Source organism: Oryx dammah, unplaced genomic scaffold, assembly GCF_014754425.2.
Source record: "Oryx dammah isolate SB20612 unplaced genomic scaffold, SCBI_Odam_1.1 HiC_scaffold_6, whole genome shotgun sequence".
NCBI classification, from domain to species: domain Eukaryota; kingdom Metazoa; phylum Chordata; class Mammalia; order Artiodactyla; family Bovidae; genus Oryx; species Oryx dammah.
This window is the reverse complement of record NW_024070190.1, coordinates 29,542,127-29,554,254: the sequence shown is the minus strand read 5'-3', so window position 1 is coordinate 29,554,254 and position 12,128 is coordinate 29,542,127. Positions and strand designations below refer to the sequence as shown.

Sequence of the window (12,128 nt, the reverse complement as noted above, 5' to 3'; positions counted from 1 at the left end):
CAAAGCTTGCTGCATGTCTGAGAACTGATGACACTCTTGCCAGTAAAATTTTCTTTAGTTCACTTTCTTTCTTATATCTAGAGTAGTGATTGAGAGTATACCTTCTAAAATAACCCAGACTTGAACTTGCCACTGGCCTATTTTCCTCATCTGTGAAATTGGAATAGTAAGTATCTATATTGTGCTTGGTAGTTCAGATTAGCTGAGATTACATAAGTAGGTAAAGTATTAGCATATTGTCTAACATAAAGTAAGGGCGCACTAATTTAACTCTAAATTATATTTTTGTTTCTAAAAGGAAGCCTTGCGTGCTGCAGTCCATGGGGTTGCAAAGAGTCGGACATGACTGAGCGACTGAACAACAACATAGTTTGTTAATTACAGTGCTTTTTAGCTGAAGTTTTTTTTTTTTAATTGCAGTTTTTTCTTAAGTTGTCAGAGGAAAGTATTTAGACTATATGGGGAAAATTAAAATGATTTTAGACATCATTTTTAAATTATGGTAGAAAATATAGATAAATAAAATGTCCTTTAAACTAGAGCAGCTGTTACTTTGAAGTTTCTTGGCAATTGTAGGAGATGAAAAATTTTCCTTGACTCTCATAGGGTCCCTGGCTAGGTTTGAAAATCAAACTGACACAACATACAGATTTATTTAATATAAATTGTATGTGACGTGAGAGCCTTCTTAAAGCAATGAAGATCCAAACAAACAGTTTGACCTGTGTAGCTAGCTTTAATGAAGAAAGGGAAATCTTACAGAAATACGATAGGTCAGAGAGTAAGAGCAAGTGTTAACTGGAGGAAACCTAGCAAGGTCTTTTTGTTGGGATTCTTCTCAATGTCCCTTTGTCTTTGGAGATAAAGGTGCTCTTTTCCTTCAGATACAGGGAGGGTGCTTCACACATGAAGGTTTTATGACCTGTTTCAGGAGAGGAAAGAGATGGTAAGAGGGATCATTTTCCTGCTTCTGCCTTTTTTTTCAAATTCCTTTAGCCACTATGCCATAACTTGGCGTAGTGTGTCTTAAACCTCCTCAGTGTATTGGCTACATATATATATATACAACATCATTTCACTTTGTAAGGGAATATAACAAGTTCAGGTAATGTCATGGAAATTTTATATCGAATTCTGTTTCTGAAGACTTTTTCTGTAAGATTTTTTTTTTTAAACAAATCAAATTTCTCCTTGTAAGACATCCCTATTTTGACCTAAAAGTAAGACTTAATTGTGCATAGCAAGAAAATAAAGGTAGGCCTAATTTTTAAAATCTTGGGAGAATATAGAAATAGAGTATAAATTATCTGTTTGGTAGAAATCTTATTTCCCAAAGACCTCTGTTGAAAAGCAGATTGAACACCGAGGAAACCAGAATTGAAAGAGACACGTATACCCCACTGTTCATCGCAGCACTGTTTATAATAGCCAGGACATGGAAGCAACCTAGATGTCCATTAGCAGATGAATGGATAAGAAAGCTGTGGTACATATACACAATGGAGTATTACTCAGCCATTAAAAAGAATACATTTGAATCAGTTCTAATGAGGTAGATGAAACTAGAGCCGATTATACAGAGTGAAGTAAGCCAGAAAGAAAAACACCAATACACTATACTAACACATATATATGGAATTTAGAAGGATGGTAACAATAACCCTGTCTGCGAGACAGCAAAAGAGACACAGATATATCAAACAGTCTTTTGGACTCTGTGGGAGAGGGCGAGGGTGGGATGATTTGGGAGAATGGCATTGAAACTTGTATAACATCATATAAGAAACGAATTGCCAGTCTAGGTTCGACGCAGGGTACAGGATGCTTGGGGCTGGTGCACTAGGATGACCCGGAGGGATGGTGTTGAGGGGGAGGAGGGAGGAGGGTTCGGGATTGGGAACACGTGTACACCCATGGCGGATTCATGTTGATGTATGGCAAAACCAATACAGTATTGTAAAGTAAAATAATAATAATAAATTAAAAAAAAACAACCCTGAATCCTGTTACAGCACTGTATTCAGGTGCTGTGGTATCTTTTTATCATCTGATTTTGGAGCTTTTGGAAATAAATCTAGGCTACTTATTTTTGATAAATGAAGAAATTGAGTAACAATTTTCAAATAATATAAGTTGTTTTAAAATGTTTTTCAAAATTTAGATGAATAGTTTTGAATCAGTGGTTTTCTTGGTTAATTTGTTGCAGTTCTATAGCCTTCTTACCCTTATGTTTGAAAAGAAAAAGGCATCTACCCTAGCTATAGCTGTGTTCTCCCTACACCATTCCTCTTCCCCCTCCTTCCTCTCTGGTGTGGGTGGTCTAATCCCTTTTAAGAATCTACTGAAATTTGTGAATCCTATCTTCTGAAAAATGTATCAGAATTTCCTTATATTTCCGAGAGTTCATGGATTCCCTGCTTTCTCTCATATATACCTTGACCAGATTGGAGCCCATGGACCTCAGATAGGCTACAAATTTCATTAGAAAATAAAATTCAAACTCCTTTCTAGTAATCTCAGTATTTAACAGTTTACCTTAGAAATAATAGTGTTATTGATACCCATATAATAATTACAATAGTAGTGGTTTAAAAAATAGTTAAAATTTTATTCTGTACCGTTATACTCCATCTTCTGTTAAACCTTTAACCCAGACTAATGGTTTATTATTAATGATATCTCCAAGTGGACTTATCCAGTTTACATTTATTGTGTGCTTCAGAAAATAGTGTATCTTTAGAATACAGTTTTAAAGAGTAGATTATAGGCATTTTGATTCTAAGACCTTTGCTGGTTTATCTTCATTTGCTGCATTTACACAAAACTCCTTTTAGGGATACTGAATTTATTTTTAGTCCTTTAATTTCAGTAGTCTTTTGTTTGCTTCTGAGCCTGTTTGTCATTCTTCTTCTGCTGAAAATTAACTACCCCACCAAGATTCACATGTCCCTTATTTCCTACAAATTTCAGTTTGGACACAGGTTCTTATATTACCCTTAGGATATCTTGTTTGGTCACTCCCCAAAGTCTAACATACATGCTACTCCTATGTGCTGCAGTAATGTTCTCATTCTCTCTTGCTCACTTGCTGTCACACTTTATATATATAAAAATGGATAGGATCAGAAGAGTTGATTGCAGGCTGGTTAATACTCAGGGATCTGAAGAAGAAAACAAGTCTACTAAAGAGAGAATTGTTTCTTTATCTATCATTTACTACAGTAATGTTCAGCAGGTGTTTGATGATCAGAAATACTTGTCAGATGAGCTAAATGAAGTTACACTAAAATTTATTTTTATTATATCTCAGTGTACTGTTACCGTCCTCACTGGTACCCTTGAATAGGTACTGCTTTAGGCACTTTACTTTCATTACCTTATTAAATTCTCATAATAATTCTGCAAGAAATATAATTTTTCATAAAGTATATAATTTATCATCACGTGACTAAATGAACTTACATATGTCTGAACCTGAAGTTTGCTTGTTTGATTTTTCTAGTAGGCCAAAGTTTCCCAAAATCTCTTCAGAGAAATAGATGTTAACACGTATTTAACAACAGAAATAACTAAAAATCTATTTGGGGGATAATAGTAGGATTATTGGGAATCAGTTTTTACTAATGGGTTGTATGCTTCTGCTAAGTCGCTTCAGTCGTGTCCGACTCTGTGCGACCCCATAGACGGCAGCCCACAGGCTCCCCAGTCCCTGGGATTCTCCAGGCAAGAACACTGGAGTGGGTTGCCATTTCCTTCTCCAATGCATGAAAATGAAAAGTGAAAGTGAAGTCGCTCAGTCGTGTCCAACTCTTTGCGACCCCATGGACTGCAGCCCACCAGGCTCCTCCATCCATGGGATTTTCCAGGCAAGAGTACTGGAGTGGGGTGCCATCGCCTTCCAGTAGGTAAAAATGAAGCAGCTTTGGCAGGACAGGAGAGTAGTGTTACTAGTCATTGAAGAAGAATGGATTCTTGATAATATTTATGAAAATTTTGTTTCACCCTGACTCACTTGGTAGCATAGCAGTCATCTCAGAGAATCAATCCTTTAAGCTTTGTGATATATGCAGTTTTCCTAACCAAAAGTTATGACCAACCTAGATAGCATATTGAAAAGCAGACATTACCTTGCCAACAAAGGTCTGTCTAGTCAAAGCTGTGGTTTTTCCTGTGGTCATGTATGGATGTGAGAGTTGGACTGTGAAGAAAGCTGAGCACTGAAGAATTGATGCTTTTGAACTGTGGTGTTGGAGAAGACTCTTGAGAGTCCCTTGGACTGCAAGGAGATCCAACCAGTCCATTCTGAAGGAGATCAACCCTGGGATTTCTTTGGAGGGAATGATGCTGAAGCTGAAACTCCAGTACTTTGGCCACCTCATGCAAAGAGTTGACTCATTGGAAAAGACTCTGATGCTGTGAGAGATTGGAGGCAGGAGGAGAAGGCGACGACCGAGGATGAGATGGCTGGATGGCATCACGGAGTCGATGGACGTGAATCTGAGTGAACTGTGGGAGTTGGTGATGGACAGGGAGGCCTGGCGTGCTGTGATTCATGGGGTTGCAAAGAGTCGGACATGACTGAGTGATTGAACTGAACTGAACCTCAATTTTGGTTTCCTCATCACCCTTTGCAATCTGCTTTGTTACTGTTATTTCCCAGTTTTGACATTTAATTTCTAATAGTTGTGCTTTATGGTTTTCTTGAAATACCTCATTGGGTTTTCTCTTACAAAATTTTTTATCTTAGGCTTATCTTGAAAGTATTTTAGTATCTAGGTAGTGTTCTTCATCATTCTTCATGGATTGAATTAAAGTAGCATTATTTTAGAAGTGACTGGTTCTTGAGCATCACTGTCATTTATATTGTCCCACCTAAATGTTACATTTAGGTGACAAAGAGAAAATTCATCTGAAAGGTGAAGTTAATAGAAATCTTCCCATGTGTTGTTTAAGTCTCTTGATGTGAAGCTTAATATGTCATTTATTCAGCTCCTATTTAAATCCAGTTGTAAATTTCCTCCTCCTGGTTTCTTACCTTATGAGAGATCATCTCTTATCCTCTTGTTTTTGCTAAAAATCCCTCCTGTGCACCCTTCTACCTATAGAATGTTGCCTAAACTTCTTAAAGTGGCATTTAATGATCTCACCTAGATATTTGCTCTCATCAGTCTCTTTCCTTACATATTTGTTGTTGTTCAGTTGCACTCTCATGTCCAACTCTTTGTGACTAACCCCATGAACTGCCGCACACCAGGCTTCCCTGTCCTTCACCATCTCCCAGAGCTTACTCAGACTCATGTCCATTGAATCAGAGATTCCATCCAACCATCTCGTTCTCTGTTGTCTCCTTCTCCTCCTGCCTTCAGTCTTTTCCAGCATCAAGGTCTTTTTCCAATGAGTCGGCTCTTCACATCAGGTAGCCAAAAAGTATTGTAGCTTCAGCTTCAGCATCGGTTTTTCCAATGATATTCAGCACTGATTTCCTTTAAGATGGACTGGTTTGATCTTCTTGCTGTCGAAGGGACTCTCAAGAGTCTTCTCCAACACCACAGTTCAAAATCATCAATTCTTCTTTATGGTCCAACTCTCACATCCGTAATTGACTACTGGAAAAACCATAGCTTTGAGTAGATGGACCTTTGTTGGCAAAATAATGTCTCTACTTTTTAATACGCTGTCAAGGTTTATCATAGCTTTTCTTCCAAGGAGCCAAGTATCTTTTAATTTCATGATTGCAGTCACCATCTGCAGTGATTTTGGAGCCCAAGAAAATAAAGGCTGTCACTGCTTGCATTGTTTCCCCATCTATTTGCCATGAAGTGATGGGACCAGAGGCCATGATCTGAATGTTGAGTTTTAAGCCAGCTTTTTTGCTTTCCTCTTTCACCTTCGTCCAGAAGCTCTTTAGTTCCTTCTCCCTTTCTTCCATAAGGGTGGTGTCATCTCCGTATCTGATATGCAGATGACATAACCTCATATATGCAGATAACACCATTCTCACACATAATGTTCTGTAATTATATTCCTAATTGACAAATGTTTATTTTCCTTTATTTCTCTTTCTCATTATTTTTATTAACACCATTCTTATTCCTCAAACTGTGTGCCAAGGTCTCATCTGTGTGGACAGTTTGGTTCCACAGTATTTTTTAAATTTCTTAGGAACACAGTGATATCTGTTAGACATAGTACAAACCACTCGCTTCAGATATTTCCATTTTAAAATTAGATTGCAATCTTTATTTTGGTGGTATCATAAACTATGTGAAATTGAGTTTCTGTGATTGGAAAAAAAAAGCACTGCTCAAAAATCATTGTGAGACAGGAAATGAGTGTGGTGGTGACCAGTGTGATGGCAAGATTTGAGAATTGTGTAGTGCCCAGCAGGGGCTAAATTGTTACGAAATAAATACTATGTTGTTTAATAAATGAAACTTCTTTTTCCTAACACAGTAAAGGAGGCATGTGCTCTATGCTTCTACTTTCTTTCCAGTTTATAGCTATTTTTGAAAATTATACCTATCCTTCAGACTAGTTATAATGTCACCCATCTCTGGAAGGCTCTTCTGATCCTCTCAGCTGCAATTAATCTCCCTCCTGGGTGTTTCCTGGTAACATGGTATCTTTACTATTGCTTTCAAAATTGATAAACTCCAGTACTTTGGCCACCTCATGTGAAGAGTTGACTCATTGGAAAAGACTCTGATGCTGGGAGGGATTGGGGGCAGGAGGAGAAGGGGATGACAGAGGATGAGATGGCTGGATGGTATCACTGACTCGATGGATGTGAGTCTGAGTGAAGTCGGGGAGTTGGTGATGGACAGGGAGGCCTGGCGTGCTGTGATTCACGGGGTCGCAAAGAGTCAGACACGACTGAGCAACTGAACTGAACTGAATTCATGTGTTTATTTAAAGTTAACAGTGATGACTTTCTGGTTCTCCTGTTAGGTGTAGTTATAGTAAGAGCTATTTCATATCATTTCCAGAACTAAAGTGCATGTTTTGTTAGTCTATTTCTAATTCTTAAAGCATCCTTATAAGATCACAGATTATATTATCCACATTTTATATGTGAAGACATTGGAATTTAAATCACTGTTCATTTCTGTCACACTGCCTACCTCTTAACCTTTGACTATTCTAGTTACTTCTCCTTTTCCTATTGATAGAACCAGCTTTTTGATATATCCTTAAAAATTCTATTGAGCTTTTTGTTTGTTTGTTTTTATTTATTTGTTCTTGGCTGTGCTGGGTCTTCAGGGCTGCCCACACGCCTTCTCTAATTGCAGGGAGTGGGGCGCTCTTTAGTTGCCGTGTGTGGGCTTCTCATCGCCATGTCTTCTCTTGTTGGGTGGATGGCTCTAGGGCAAGCAGGCTTCAGTACTTGTGGCATGCAGGCTCGTTAGTTGCTGCACATGGGTTTAGTTGCCCTGCAACATGTGAAATCTTTCAGGACCAGAGATTGAACCCCTGTCCCTTGCATTGGCAGGGAGAGTCTTAACCATTGGACCACCAGGGAAGTCCTCATATTGAGATTTTGATTAGGATTTGCAATGGCTCTCTGAATCTATTAATGGAGAATTTTTTTTTTTAACAAGTATTGAGTTTGGGGAAATTCCATGGCAGTCCAGTGGTAAGTAAGACTTGATGCTTTCACTCACTGCTGAGTGACCAGATTGAGTCTATTGGTTAGGGAACTAAGACCCCACAAACCACACAGCATGGCCAAAAATGTATGTGTGTGTGTGTGTATACATATTTTTTCCTAATCCATACACATAGTATATAGCTCTCTATTTATGCAGATATTTTTCCCCTTTAGCAAACATATATAGTGTTCTCTGTACAGATTTTGCACGTTTTCTTAAATTTATCCCATTATGTTTCATTTTTTTATATTATTGTAGATGACATTGTTTTCTTAATTTTAAATTTCAGCTGTTCCTTGGTAGTATATAGAATCACTAGATTTTTTTTTTAAAATAATGACTCCTGATTCAGGCTTCTCCAAGCCAGGCTTCAACAGTATGTGAACCGTGAACTTCCAGATATTCTAGCTGGTTTAGAAACAGGAGGAATCAGATATCAAATTGCCAATATCCGCTGGATCATTGAAAAAGTAAGAGTTCCAGAAAGACATCTACTTCTGCTTTATTGACTACACCAAAGCCTTTGACTGTGTGGATCACAATAAACTGCGGAAAATTCTTAAAGAGATGGGAATACCAGACCACCTTACCTGCCTCTTGAGAAATCTGTATGCAGGCCAAGAAGCAACAGTTAGAACTGGACATGGAACAACAGAGTGGTTCCAAATTGGGAAAGGAGTACGTCAAGGCTGTATATTGTCACCCTGCTTATTTAACTTATATGCAGATTACTTAATGAGAATGCTGGGCTGGATGAAACACAAGTTGGAATGAAGATTGCCAGGAGAAATATCAGTAACCTCAGATATGCACACAACACCACCCTTATGACAGAAAGCAAAAAAGAACTGAAGAGCCTCTTGATGAAAGTAAAAGAGGAGAGTGAAAAAGTTGGCTTAAAACTCCACATTGAAAAAATGAAGATCATGTCATCAAATCCCATCACTTCATAGCAAATAGATGGGGAAACTGGAAACAGTGAGAGACTTTATTTTCTTTGTTTCCCAAATCACTGCAGATGGTGATTGCAGCCATGAAATTAAGAGACACTTGCTCCTTGGAAGAAAAGCTATGACCAATCTAGACAGCATATTAAAAAGCAGAGACGTTACTTTGCCAACAAAGGTCCATAGTCAAAGCTATGGTTTTTCCAGTAGTCATGTATGGATGTGAGAGTTGGACTATAAAGAAAGCTGAGTGCTGAAAATTGATGCTTTTGAACTGTGTTTTTGGAGAAGACTCTTGAGAGTCCCTTGGACATCAAGGAGATCAAACCAATCAATCCTAAAGGAAATCAGTCCTAAATATTCACTGGAAGGACTGATGCTGAAGCTGAAACTCCAATACTTTGGCCACATGATGCGAAGAACTGACTCATTTGAAAAGACCCTGATGCTGGGAAAGATTGAAGTGGGAGGGAAAGGGGACGACAGAGGATGAGATGGTTGGATTGCATCATTAATTCAATGGGCATGAGTTTGAGTAAGCTCTGGGAGTTGCTGATGGACAGGGAAGCCTGGTGTGCCACAGCACAAGGAGTCATACATGACTGGGTAACTGAACTGAACTGACGCCTGAGACCTTGATAAAGTCACTTTTTAATCCTAAAGCATTTATATGAGATTCTTTGTGATCTCAGATAGTCTTTAAACACGCACAGATTGGTCCCCAGCCAGAGCCTCAGTAATTACTCTACATGGATTTCAGCTCATTCCTCTTTGAAAATCTTTGCAAAATTTCTAGTTTCTTGACTCTCCTTGAACCTCTGTCTGCTCATTTCAGTGAGAATGCCAGGTTGTGTTTGTCTTCTTCCCTGCACCATAGTCTGTAAATTGCTTACTGGCAGAGACTGTGTGATGTCAGGGCTTACCTTGTGTCTTTCCTATCAAAGATTACAGTGCAGCTCTTCCTGTTGGCCAGTGTTTGAAAATTCTACAGTTTTTCCCTTTTGATTTTCTTATAAGTTAATTATAGCACAAGGGTAATTCTGAACCCTGCTTCTCCCTCAGAGCTAGATTGGAAATTAAACATATGTGTTTAATGATGTACTGTACTTACAAGAACAAAAAATTGGGGCAGTTTATTTGGCCTTTAAAAAAGCAGTAATGATTGAATCCAGTTATGATTGAAGGTTTAATCTCTTCTAGAAACTCTGAGAATGTAATGATTTTGACTTTGTTTTAGGGACTGTTATTTTCATCTTTTTATTCTCTAGTATACATGTATTAAATGTTTAAGAATTGATTTTTTAATCTTTCTCAACTTCCTTGATTACAATGTCTTGACTTATTCAGGTAGTTTATTAAACACTTTCAAGCAGTGAGCATGGCTACTGTTTCTTTTATGTGTCTGCTTTGGCTTACTAAACTCTCATTTTAGATTGGCTAACTTTTAAGTGGAAATAACTGATCCAAGAGTAAAGTTCTTTTCTTTGTCAGTATGCTGATATCAGATATTACCAGAATGTTAGCCAGTTGCCTATGATTAAATATTCAATAGTGGAATTATAACATAACCTGCTGAATAGTTCTATTATTTGTCCATTCTTTTTATTTTAAAGATTCAAGTCATATTGATATGTAATAGAAACATTTCAATTTATTTAAATTCTGATTAAGGAAGAATTATAAATCAGATTTAACCTCCATAGTGAGGTGATATAGCCCTTTTTTTCAGACTACAGTTTTTAACATATGAAATTTGATTATAATTAGGCTGAATTACATTGCAATTACTATCATTGATGTTTTAATGACATTTTAAGTTATTTAAATGATCATAGTAAAATTTGCTATTGACTTTCCCTTTTTTTAATCTCACTACCTAAAGCAAACATGGTTGATCATTCAATCATGCTTCTACATGAGTAAAAGTAAATTATAAAAAAGCCCCACAGATATTTTCTGTTGTTAAATTTATAATTTACCTAAGAGTGGTTTAAAGGATTTAAAATCTATTAGGTATGGCTATTGATGCATTTTAAGATATTAAAATGCTTCATGAGGTTGACTTATTGTAATAAATTGATATCATCAAATTTTGAATAAGTTAATTTTAAATTATTATTATTTTTAAATTTAATGACTGATTTAGTCATAGTATCTTTGTGCTTCCTTTAAGTTTGAAAATTTTCTAACTCACAGAAAAATATTTGTTGTTGTTCAGTCACTAAGTCATATTCAGCTCTTTGCGACCTCATGGCCTGTTGCATCCCAGGCTCCCCCGTCCTTCACTATCTCCCAGAGTTTTCTCAAATTCATATCCATTGAGTCAGTGATGCTATGTAACCATCTCATCCTCTGCTGCACCCTTCTCCTTTTGCCTTCAGTGTTTAGGATTGACTGGCTTAATCTCCTTGCAGTCCTTGGGCCTCTCAAGGGTCTTTTCCAGCACTACAGTTTGAAAGCATCAGTACTTTGGCACTCAGCCTTCTTCATGGTCCAGCTCTCAAACGCGCACACGACTCCTCAAAAAACCATAGCTTTGACTGTTCGGACCTTTGTTAACAAAGTGATGTCTCTGCTTTTTAATATGCTGTCTTGGTTTCTCACAGAGAAGTATAAAGAGAAGTAAAAGAAACTTCTTTGTACCTATTATATAAATATGCCAACTTTTAGCATCTTAGCTTTCGCTTTCTCTTTCTTCACGTAAATATATATATATATATATTCTGAACCATTTTGTATTCTCTACCTCAGAAATTTAGAATTTATGCAATACTGTTTTCTGATATATTATACATATTCCAATCTCAGTGATTATTCTAATAATTTTATAGCTGTTTGATTTTATTCTCAATCCAACATCCAGTAAGGATTACACATTGTGTTTAAATATTTGTTGTATTTCAAATGGTTTTGCTTCCTTTTTTTTTTAATTTTTATATTCCATTGATTGATGTATTATATTTTATTAACCTACTCTTCTGTGGTGGGACATTTTTTCCCCAATAACTTTTCATAACAAATAATGTCTCAAAGAATACTTAGGCATATGTTGTTTCGTGTTTGTGGATGTGTATCTTCAGGATAAATCCGTATATGTAGAATTAGACTGCTCAATCATTAGACAGTTAGTGTATCTTTATCTTACAGATTTCTCTTCATTATCTTTTTACTTTCCTCATCCCTTTTACACTGAATATATTGATACATGCATTTCTTTTCTCCTCCAAATATTTGGGAATATGGTATGATTTTGACATCATGACTATGTATATTGAGTAGTTTGCTAAAAAGTCATAGAAACAAAATAAATGTTTACAATAACAAAATGACTGTTGTAACTAATACAAGTGTTAAAAACCTCAGGAGTTAGCCTAATTAGAAAAGATAACAAGTCAAGAGAAAGTATGCATTTTAAAAGACATTTTCATTAGTTTATAGCAAATGAAAGTTTATGAGACTAATGAATTAGAATTTTTAATACTCTTTAGTTCTGAATAAGTAAGTTGTCTTTAAAGCAACTTACTAGACCTGA

At 36.7% G+C, this 12,128-nt stretch overlaps 1 protein-coding gene across 2 annotated transcripts in view; it reads left to right on the top strand.

The window, feature by feature from the left end:
- Positions 1–12,128, top strand: part of ADK (adenosine kinase) — a 536,287-nt gene that overhangs the window by 247,568 nt on the left and 276,591 nt on the right. The gene's annotated exons all lie outside the window — the stretch shown is intronic.